Here is a 12,186-nt window from a genome sequence, read left to right on the forward strand (position 1 = left end):
ATTGGGTCTTTGTTGCTGTGTGCGGGCTTTCTCTAGTTGCAGCGAGCGGGGGCTACTCTTCCTTGCGGTGCGTGGGCTTCTCACTGCAGTGGCTTCTCTTGTTGCAGAGCATGAGCTCTAGGCATGCAGGCTTCAGTAGTTGTGACATGCGGGCTTAGTAGTTGTAGCTCGCGGGTTCTAGAGCGCAGGCTCAGTAGTTGTGGCACGTGGGCTTAGTTGCTCCGTGGCATGTGGGATCTTCCCGGACCAGGGATTGAACCCGTGTCCCCTGTATTGGCAGGTGGATTCTTAACCACTGCGGCACCAGGGAAGTCCCTAATTATATTTGCATTTTAAGAGTGACTTGAACCTGAGTGAATCCTATTGTTTTGGATTTTGGTGCAAATTAAAAAACTGTTTGTGACCTTCCTTTCTTCTGGAAATTTATATGTAATTTGAGCTTGTGTAATTTAAAAAACCAAAGTTCTATTAACTAAGTTCTCAGCAATCTTTTCATCTTTATAGTATATTTGTATCACAGTGGAACTATTTTTATTTTTATGCTATTAATATTTATCAAATTGGACTTCCCTGGTGGCACAGTGGTTAAGAATCCGCCTGCCAAGGCAGGGGACATAGGTTCGATCCCTGGTCCGGGAAGAGACCACATGCCGCAGAGCAACTAAGTCCGTGCACTACAACTAATGAGCCTGCACTCTAGAGCCCGCGAGCCACAACTACTGAGCCATCGTGCCACAACTACTGAAGCCTGTGCTCCCAGAGCCCGTGCCCCGCCACAAGAGAAGCCACCGCAATGAAGAGTAGCCCCTGCTCGCCAAAACTAGAGAAAGCCTGCGTGCAGCAATGAAGACCCAATGCAGCCATAAATAAATAAATAGATAGATAGATAAATAAATAAATTAATAGTTGCACATGATTAAAAAACTCCAACAGTATTTCCTTCTCACTGTCCACTCCCAAGCCGCCTTCACTTCTCAGAGATAACCAGTGTTAACTGTTTCCGTTTTAAGTTTTGCTGCTGCTTATCATTATAACTTTAAGTAGCATATGTATAATTCTGTCTTGATTTATCAACTTTAGGCAGTTTCTGTTGACTTTCCATCAGAAAAGCTGAGCAATTTTGTGAGATTTCACTATCCCTTGTTTTCCTTTTTCCCATCTCAACCTTCAAATTTATTACCTTTGTTATTTAAATTTTTTTGTGGTGAATACTTTTATGACTTTAAACTATAAACTTAAATTTCTTTTTCTTGGTTTGTCGATTCAGATATTATCTGTGGTCTTCCTCCTGTGAATGTTAAGGGAAGTAACAAATTTTTTTCCTGTTCTTTTTCTCCATCTCCTGATTTTTAGAGTATAATTTTTATAGCTTTCTAGTTTATCCATAGCTTTTTGTCTATGGATTGATTTAAAAAAGTGAACACTGGAAACCATTCAGCAGCTTTAAAATATTATGATTATGAAATTACTTATTGCTGAATGAATTAGTATATTGAGACCCATAGAGAAGGAAATGTAGGCTTGTGTACCAAATAAGTGCTGCTTGAAACAGTCCTCCAGGTATTAATGTCCAATGGATCTTCTTTATTTTGCCCTTTTTTCAAGTCTTCTGGGTCATACTCAGCTAGCAGTTTTTCTTTATATCCCATGGTTGGTTTTTCTTGGATTCTTTTTTGTTGCTGTTGGTTAGTTGAGGATATGTTTTTTTTTTTTTTTTAGGATTTTCTTATTTATTTATTTATTTATTTATTTATTATTTTTGGCTGTGTTGGGTCTTCGGTTCGTGCGAGGGCTTTCTCCAGTTGCGGCAAGCGGGGGCCACTCTTCATCGCGGTGCGCGGGCCTTTCTCCATCGCGGCCCCTCCCGTCGCGGGGCACAGGCTCCAGACGCGCAGGCTCAGCAATTGTGGCTCACGGGCCCAGCTGCTCCGTGGCATGTGGGATCTTCCCAGACCAGGGCTCGAACCCGTGTCCCCTGCATTAGCAGGCGGACTCTCAACCACTGCGCCACCAGGGAAGCCCGAGGATATGTTTTTAAGTAGCTTTTTCATATGGGATGTATAGATTTTCTGAGTTCTTGCATGTCTGATAGTGTTTTTTGTCCTCATACTTGATTGATAGTTGGGCTGAATATAGAATTCTATATTAAGAATATTTTTTTTCTCAGAACCCAAAGCTGTTGCTTCATGGCTTCTGGCATTTCTTGTTGCTCATGGGAAGTTTCTTTCTGGAAATGTGTTTTTTTCCCTCTATGGAACTCTTAGGAGTTTTCACTTGATCCATGCATTCTAAAGTTTCACCAAAGTCTGCCTTGAAAGTGTCTTTTTTTTTTTTTCCCCTTCATTTATCTAGCTTTGTTTCTTGTGTCTTTTACACATTATTTATTTTTTGAATAGATGATCTATGAACATAACTTCAACTTCAAAAGTTAAAAGGTGGTATTCAATAGCTTTAGTAGCATTCCTCCTACCTTCATGCCGTCACTTCCCTTTTCCAATCCTGCCAGTTTCTTATGGATCTTTTAAGTGGGCCCTTTCTTTTGTCTTTGGTTTAGGGCAATTTTTATCTCCTGTTATTTAGTTCTTCTTCTGTTGCCTCTTTTGTTCTCTTCTTCAGGTATGCTTATTAAGAAATGTTGACCTTTTATGCACTATATTCCCTGTCTCTTAAATTCATTCTCAGAATTTTCAACTCCTTCCCATCTACATTCTGGACGATTTCTTTTATTTAATTTTCTAGATTACCAATTTGGTCTTCAGTTGGGGTTGCTATTCTTTTATTCAGCACGAACTGGATTCAGGAGTCTGCCTGAATTCAACAAGGCATTGTTTTAATAAAATAAATAAATTCCCTATTTATATTTAGGTTGTTTCTAACGTTTCACCATTATAAGCAGTTCTTCAGTGATTTTTTTGGTTCTCTTTGCTATTTTTAGCTTTTCCTTCTTATTTTTCTTATAATCTGAGTGCTAGACCAAGACAATGGGAACATTTTCTGTTTTCACTCATAGAGAAATTATATTTTACTTATCAATGTATAGGGAATTATAATCAATATAATAACTTATTGAATTCTACTTTGTGTCTGATGCTGTGCTAGCTGCAAATTTGAGGCCCCTGTGTTTATAATATAGTTGGAAGGATTGAAACAAAATCTCTGGTTCACATTTTCCTAAATTTGTAAAAGCTGGTTATAATTCTTTAAAAATTTTCTTACCCAAACAGCTATCAAGAAGGGCACAACAGAGGTCAGTCAGGATAGGCAGATGCACTAGTATAAGGGATTGCTGAAAGGGGAAAGGGACCATTAGAAATGTCAGTTAGCAAAGACTAACACTTTTTTTTCCCTTGGCCGTGCCTTGCGGCTTGTGGGATCTTAGTTCCCTGACCAGGGATTGAACCCAGGCCCTCAGCAGTGAAAGTGCTGAGTCCTAACCACTGGACCACCAGGGAATTCCCTCTTTGTTCCTTTTCTGACATTCTAGTCTTAGCTGAGGAGATCATTTACTTGCTGGTAGTGGCTGCAAACATGTATTTAAAACTTTTGAGAGAATACAGTGCTCCACGGAGACTACTATAGTTATTTATATAAGGATAATTCCCAATGTCTGGAGTGTACTTCAGACCCATGGTCCCCAAGACCCAAACCAATCAGAATCAAGTAAGTCAAAGAAAGACTCTATTAAATAAGTAACTTTCTTAAGACAACTGGCTTGTTTAGTGATCTTATGTAGCTGGGTCTCAATTTTCCCGGAAGTGTCAATCCAAATCCAGTAAGTGGTGTTTGGCCATGTCATAGATAGCTCCTTGCTCAGTTAAAAGATAATCAAGGGTTATTCTGTTATCAAGAACAACCTGGCCAGAGAGTCTAGAGATTTTTGTTGGGCAGCTGTTGCTTTAGCAGTAGTTTCTGCAGTATCTTTAACAGTTAAGGAGAGGTTCTTGATCATAGCCTCATTTGCACTTACTCCTAGCCAAGGGAGAAGGGATCTGCCAAAGGAAGTGAATTTGAATCATGAATGCCTCCTGATAATTTAAAATTTAAGGTTTCTGTAGACCACACAGGCAGTTTTATTCTGGTTACCTTCCCTTGTGTCCCTTTCTTTGTAAAGAGACACTTTACAAAGGGGGGGTTAACCAGAGACAGGGAAATAGACCCCCAGATTTAGGGAGTATGACATGATAGAGGGGGACTGAGTATGTTCCAAGAAAGTGAGACATTGGACATCAGGGAGAATTTTGTGACAGGCAGAACTGTAGGATCACCAGAATCATGGCAAATTCAACAGTCATTTGGAAGTTGGATTGCAGTGGCCTGGGGTATGTAGACAATGGCATTTTATTTCCAGTCCAGAGCATGGTAAAAAGTGTACAAAAGAATCATAAATACCTTCATAGTGTAAGAATTAGGAAAAGGATGGTCAGAGAGGGAAGGAGGAATGGAAAGAAACTTTCCTGATCTGACATTTTAGGAGGAAGCAGTCTACATAGATGTTGGCTACTTCATTCCCTAGTCATTTTGATTTCGAAGCCTCCAGCATTTGCACAGGACAAGGTGTCAGGTGGAACCTTCTTCAGTTGTAAAATATGTACCCAAGGTTTGACACCTTATAATTTACAGTGGTGTCAGTGGTAAAGAGTTCTTGGTAGGGTCTTTCCATGAGTCTCAGTTTTGCAAAAGCATCAGAGTAAAACAATAACTGTCTGTAAATGACAAAAGACTTTAAAATGTCCATTGCTGAAGATCTGATGAGAGTTCATTATTGACAAGGAAATTTGGTTATTTCTGTGACACAAAACATTTTAAGATTATAACTAGAACTATAATCTTACGACTAATACTATTCTACCAGGGCATATCAGGTTTCTAGGAATTTCATACAATTTCTAGAACACTTATATTGATACAAAGTTTAGCATTACTTCTTACTTGACAGTGCTTCCCATGTAATTTAACATATCAAGTAAGCCTAACTAGTTTAATATCTCTCTTTTTATGAGGAGAGAGAACAAATTTTTTTGAGATGATCCAGGGGCTCTCTGGAAAATCCCAAAGTCAGTTGGAGGTCAAAAAGACTTCATTTAGAATTCAATATTGGGAAGTTTGTCAAAATATCAAAAGGTTTTGAACACTTGACTAAAAAAGATCACAGATCATTATGAAACAATAATTAATTATCCATTTAATCAAAGTGACAAGGATTTCAAAGGCAAATACAGAAGACTACAGAGTTCTGAGAAAAACTTTAATATTGAGAAAACTAGGTTTTTTCAAGTAATCAAAGACCTGGTGATAAAGATAACACGAAGCACAGGAAATTATTTTGATAAAACACAAAATTGTTACTTTCTAGGCAGATTACTTAAAAACGGAAACCTTTCACAGTAGCTTATCAAGAGCAGAACATTAGTCCAATAATGAAGCTTTCTCTTTTTAGCAGATGAAAGAAAATTAAGTTTTAGTTTTAAATATAAGTACAGTATAGGTATTAAAGCTTATTTTTAAAACTGTTATAATTCAATTTTTAGCCAGTTTGACCACACAAGATCCCTGTTCTCTCTCCCTCTTTGTCTGTCTCCCTCTCTCCTCAACTTTTTGTGTCCATAATTTGTCCCTTTTTCTTTTCTTTCCCATTCTGAAATAACCATCTATACTTTAGGACAACATTACCTTCTTTTAACCAAAATATATCTCCTTTTCTCATACATTTTCTTTTTGAAAGCACACATCCTACTTTCCTTGCATACAGAGATGTTTCCCTTATTATTTCTAGTCATTTTAATTACTTATATTAGAATTTTTAATCCTTAAAAACCTGATTTCCAGTGAAAATTAAGAAGTAAACAATTGTGAACTGTTACTGGCAAATTTATGAATACATTTCGTAATTTCTTAATTAAGCATATTCCTCCTCATATTAAATTTTACAGTGTGACACAAAACATTTTTAATAAAAGACCCAAATATTTTTAGTTCCTCTGTGAAAGGAAACCCAAAGTTGGTAAACCTGTGTTCAGTAGCTAATGTTTTAGTATTTTATCTTATTTGGAAATGGTCTAGATATTCAATGAATATCCATCATTTAACTTATCTCAGTATATCTTTAAGGTTTCAAGTAACCAAAGAGATTTTTATTTATTTATTTATTTTTATTAATTTTTATTGAAGTATAGTTGCTTTACAATGTGTTAGTTACCGAAAAGATTTTAGAAACTATTTTTAAGTACATATACCATAAAGCACAATTATTGTTGAAGTTTATTTACAAACTGACGTCTATTTATGTCACTTGTTCTTAACAATTAAGTTTAGATTACTCATGAGAATTTCATGAGACATTAACAGCTAACTATCATCTTAAGTTACCTTTCTTGCTGACAAATTCTGTAACAGATAACATGAGCTTGACTTTTGGTACCTTTGTAGAGTAAGTTTTATATTTAATGTTGATAACTCTAAGTACTTGCCTGTTTTAATTAAACCAACAAACTTAAACTTACTAAAGATTTATTCTAGATCACATGAACTTGAAAAAAGTGGGTTTTTAAATTTCTTTTTTTTTTTTTTTTTAAATTTATTTATTTATTATTTATGGCTGTGTTGGGTCTTCATCTCCGTGCGAGGGCCCCCCCCAAGCTGTGGCAAGCGGGGGCCACTCTTCATTGCGGTGCGCAGGCCTCTCACTGTCACGGCCTCTCTTGTTGCCGAGCACAGGTTCCAGACGCGCAGGCTCAGTAATTGTGGCTCACGGGCTTTGTCGCTCCGCGGCATGTGGGATCCTCCCAGGCCAGGGCTCGAACCCGTGTCCCCTGCATTGGCAGGCAGACTCCCAACCACTGCGCCACCAGGGAAGCCCGGGTTTTTAAATTTCTGAACGCATACTTGATTTACATAGCACTTGTTTGTTTTTAAGCCAATTAAATAGAGCTTTTTACAAATTAATTTTAGCAATATCATCTGAAGGTAGGAAAATATCACCCATCTGTAACATACACGCATGGACATTCATAAACATTCAGACTGCAAACAGATCTTGTAGCTTCCGTTCCAACATTTTAGCTATGAGATAGGTATGATAATGCAAAAATCAGTACATTATAAAAGAACAGTTGGGTCCAAATTGTGTTTCTGGCAGATGGAATAAGTTAAGGTTACCTGCTCAGATGCTTAAATTTTTCACTAATATTTGTGGAGAAGACACTTAACGATTTTTCATTTGCCTAGTTTCCAGATAACATTTCACCCCCTTTTTTTCTTTCCTTCTGATAAGAACTACCTCCCTGAAGTTCGCATTTCAAAGACAGGGCCTTCAGTTTCTAGAGAAGACCAGGCAGAACATTTATATCTTGAAGGCACAGAGAAAGAATGAAAGTTCCTCCTAGAAGGACTTTTGTTTCCTAAGGCCAGAATGTTAATAATACCTGTAAACCTTTTGAGATGAATAGGGGAGGTTTTGGGATTGGTTAAAAAGGATAGGTAGGTTTTGAATTTCTTCTAGAGCTGCATTTATAAGATGAGGACAGTTATTTTTAATTTCTTGAAGAACTGAGTTGCAACCAAAATGACTTCAAAGGGCTGACCCTCCCATCTGACTGCATTATTTTCAGTTTGCTTCTTTATGTCAGGGAGAAGATCTTCAACTAAGATAGAAATCAAAAGATTCCTGTGTTCTAGATCTAGACCTATTTGTCTTTGGAGTAGTTTTCCCCGCTCTGTGGACATAGTTTCCTTTCGTTTCAGCTTAGGGGAGAAGGCCTAAAAGAAAGTTCCTGTCAGGCTTTGAATATCAGCTTACAATTTGGCCAACTTCTGACCACAGAGCTACTTTAAAAAAATCCTGGGGCTTCCCTGGTGGCGCAGTGGTTGAGAATCTGCCTGCTAATGCAGGGGACACGGGTTCGAGCCCTGGTCTGGGAAGATCCCACATGCCACGGAGCAGCTGGGCCCGTGAGCCACAACTACTGAGCCTGCGCGTCTGGAGCCTGTGCCCCGCAACGCGTCTGGAGCCTGTGCCCCGCAACGGGAGGGGCCGCGATAGTGAAAGGCCCGCGCACCGCGATGAAGAGTGGCCCCCACTTGCCGCAACTAGAGAAAGCCCTCGCACGAACCGAAGACCCAACACAGCCAAAAATAAATAAATAAATAAATAAAGTAGCTATAAAATTAAAAAAAAAATCCTTTCAAATATCTTATCAGGTTTCAATTGGGACTAACAGTAAATATTCCTGGCAGTGTTGGACAACCCCTTGGACTCAAGAGGCATGTCCAAAGAGGGTGCAAAATATACTACCTTTTCAAGAGCCTGAGTCACTCTCAAAGATACCCAGAAGAAAGAAAGAAAGACAATTCTCAGGACAAAAAAGAGACACACAAGAAGGCAATAGGTGTCTCTAGGAGAGAACGGATTAATAACCAGTGGGTGTGGATTTGGAAAAGAAGGGACAACATGAAATTTTACCTTTCTCTCTCTGGCACTACAAGCATATATTCAGGAGAGCTGACTCTGGTAAGATTCTCATCCTTTGCCAGGTTCTGACGATTTCCCCAGGATCCCATCTGCAGACTTCAGAGTGGGGGTTAAAGTAGAGAGTGTACCTTTGGTATCTACCAGAATTTGGCAAGGTTTTCCATTAATTTTAATTTTAGTTTCCCATTGGATGTTTAAGGGAATAACTAGAAAATCCCCCAGAATCTTGTCAACCCTGAGAGAGGCCCACATGGGGACCCACCTTTGAGGGTAAATATGGGGGTGTCTGTAAGGCCACTAATGGGGAGACTTTTGTTTATGGTCTTGTAGTCTCTTCAGAGTGGAAAGATGATTCAGACAGAGGATTAGTAGAATGAGTGCTCAAGTAAAGTAGGATAGAGGGGAGTAGTAGGAGTCACGTAAGTCTTGTAGTCTTGTTTTAGGTACCTCTTGTGTCTTTAATTTTTCATTAGCATTTTACTATAAGTCTTTCAATGAAGCTGTTTTACTTATTTATTTTAAAATATTTATTCATTTATGTATTTGTTTATTTGGCTGCGTCGGGTCTTAGTTGTGGCCTGCAGGATCTTTAGTTGCGGCACACGGGATCTTTTAGTTGTGACCTGCATGCTCCTTAGTTGCGGCATGTGGGATCTAGTTCCCTGACCAGGGATTGAACCCGGGGCTTCCTGCATTGGGAGCATGGAGTCTTAGCCACTGGACCACCAGGGAAGTCCCGAAGCTATTTTAGAATCTTGAAGCCCTTTGGAAGCTTCTGCATGTTAATTAAAATAGGTATCCCATTCTGTTTGTTTGCTTTGGAGTCCTTGCTTTCAACTGCACTTTTTAAATGATTGATCTTGTTTAGTTGGAATGTTCCCCTTAATGACCATTATAATTCTAGGTTATCTTAGTAAGATTTTGCCATTTTTGTAGATATCAACAGCTTCCAGGACCATAGTTCTTAGAATTAAAATAAGCAGTTGTATCAGAAGGTGATGTGCTCAATCCTTTGAAACTTGAGGATCCTATTTCTTTACCTATACTTTGGGTCTCTCGGAGCAAATTAATACCTAAGAGGGATGTGCTGCTTGGTTGGGGATTTTGTGATGTTTTAGTGTATCTTGTTGCACAGAAATTTTCTTGAGGTTGGTGGGTGACCTAGTGTTAATCTAACCTGTTCCATGACCAACTTATTCTAGCATGGGTGTCTTAGAGCAGTGAGTACTCTTAACAACTTTTAAGTGCCTGACCTGTACCCATCAGTGTTGTCACTTTGGCTTCTGAGATTCCCATTCACGGTAGATCTATTATTCCTTTACCTCATGTGCATAGTAACAGAAACCAACAGTAACCAAGGAAATGGAACTGTGGACACCAGCAGTAACCAAATAGATGGTATTGTGGACTTGCCAAGAGAAGGCCTTAGATGTTCCTAAGTGCAACTGTCGGTAGTTCCTAAAGTAGAATTTTGGACTGAACCAGTAGATCCCAACAAATGGGCACTGTGGACTAACCAAGGGCTAGGGACTCGGGTTCCAGGTGGAACTGTCTGGCAGCTCAAGCTGACCCTCCAAGCCTTGGACTGGGAAGCCAATTAGATTGGGAGCTCAACACAAAGAGAAAAGAGCTCAGAACCAAGAGGAGCTTACCGATGGCTCTTGGAAAGACACAGAACTCAAAGGGTTCACAGTACCAATGCCTGTGTTTCTCATCCATGAAGTCATCAGAAGTCTCCTTTGGATCCCATCACTGCCACCAAACTTGTTTAAAAACAAAATTCAATTGCGTATATTTTAAAAATCTTATTGGATTTATTCAATGATTCATGAATTGGGCAGCATTCAATCTTAACAGAAAGGAGCTCTAAGGAGCTACAAAATGAAAGACTTCTATAAGCAGAAGGGAGCAGGAACAAGGACGTTATACTAGGCAAGTAAGCAGATTGGTTACGGCAAGGTCGCTTTCCTTTAGGGGATGGCAGGGGTCTCTCAGGCAGATTACCTAACTAGTGCTGATCAAGTGATTCCTGATTGACTAGTTTAAGATTCCATTTCTGGGTTGGGGGGGCAAAATTGTAATTAAGTCTCGGTTTGTTAGTGTGGGGCTTAGCATAAGTGCCTCTGTTTTGGGCCTTTTGTCTTATTTTTTACAAAACTTAGTTATTACCAAAGTGCTTAATGATAAATACAGTTAATGAAGTATCACTGTCTCTCACACTATGTAAAGACTTTACATAATTAACCAATACAAATTTTGTAGACCTTTAAATCCATATAAATATAAAGGTTTAAAATTTAGATGGGTAAAGATGGGCTTTTAAATAAAGCCATATTGCATTATGGGGGTCCTTATCTTTTTTGTACAAATGAAAGGAAAACACAACAGAGAAATTTGGTGCTTGTAAGAGAACAGGAGTTAGACATATTAAATTTTACATATGACCCTTGCTCCACACCAACTGACTAAGCTTTTGGGTCCAGTTTATTGAGGTTGTAAATTCAGTGCCTTTATCAGAAAGACATTTTCCAGTCACAAAGGCCTTTAAATAAACAAAGTACTTTTGGGTTCAAATGATTTAAATAAAGTTTATTCCTTCTTAAAGAACCACTTGAATTTTCCTTTCTCAGAGAGGGATTTTTACTTCTGATTCTCAATTAAAGATAAAGATATAAAGATACAACTGTGGTATAAGGAAACCTTGGAATTGGAAACTCTTATTTCAAATCTGGGCTGATACTCTCTAGCTATGGTATTTTGGTAAAATATATCTGAATCTCAGTTTCTCCACCTGTAAAATTTATATGATGATAAATTACCATCTCATGTGGTTGCTATGAGGAATATAAAAGTCCCCACCAAAGTATTGGTTTATTTTTTCTCCAAAAATATAAGGGGGTTTCCACAGTAAATTTCCCTGAGGCTTAAATTAGCAAATAAAAAGGGTAGGTATTGAGTAAAAATTATAGTCACCTTGTAGTTTTGAAAATGAGGATTAACCATATTAGGTTCAGCAGGAAGATAGAATTTTTTTCCCCCATCTACAATTAATTGTTATAAGAAACTTTATTACATTAGGAAAGAAAAATGGATTCCATGATGGGCTGTTTTACTTTTAAGCCTTTAAAATAAAGAAAATAAATGAAAGAAGAGAGTCTTATTTTTTTTTAATTAAAATTTTCTTCTTATAAATAGAACATGTTTAAGAAAAATTAAACAAAGATAAGTACACACACACAAATTGTTAACTATGAGATGATGGATGTGTTAACTACCCTATTGTGATAATCAGTATATACACATAAATCATCACATTGCACACCTTAAATTTATATAATTCTCAAAGCTGGAAAAAAATAAAGATAAGCAAAAGGATTCAAATAATTCATAGATGAACACTGTGAATGGTGTAGTATATATTTTTATACATGTTTTTCTGAGCAAATATATGCCTTTCTCAAGAATGTGATCATATTCTACATGATTTTTGGTAACTTGTGTTTTCTGTTTAACGATATATAATGGATATTGTCTCAATTCATTAAATGTTCTTTTTCAGCAGTGGTTTTCTTTTCAAGAAAATCTATACCATTCCCATATACAAACCTTCCATCAATAATAGCATCAATTATATGCAGTTATTCTTGAGGGTTTGGGTTAAAAGTCTGTTTTCTGACCTTCTTTCCTTAGAAAGTCACTGTTCTACGTTTTAAATGACT

The 12,186-nt window shown here is 37.8% G+C and overlaps 1 protein-coding gene and 1 non-coding gene across 4 annotated transcripts in view; one reads left to right on the forward strand and one right to left on the reverse strand.

Annotated features, from left to right (window-relative positions):
* Nucleotides 1–12,186, forward strand: part of CDK19 (cyclin dependent kinase 19) — a 181,196-nt gene that overhangs the window by 8,485 nt on the left and 160,525 nt on the right. The gene's annotated exons all lie outside the window — the stretch shown is intronic.
* Nucleotides 3,380–3,452, reverse strand: TRNAE-UUC (transfer RNA glutamic acid (anticodon UUC)). Its single transcript has one exon. It is a non-coding gene; the product is annotated as a tRNA-Glu (tRNA).

The sequence above is a fragment of the Balaenoptera acutorostrata genome, chromosome 14 (genome assembly GCF_949987535.1).
Source record: "Balaenoptera acutorostrata chromosome 14, mBalAcu1.1, whole genome shotgun sequence".
Taxonomy (NCBI): Eukaryota; Metazoa; Chordata; class Mammalia; order Artiodactyla; family Balaenopteridae; genus Balaenoptera; species Balaenoptera acutorostrata.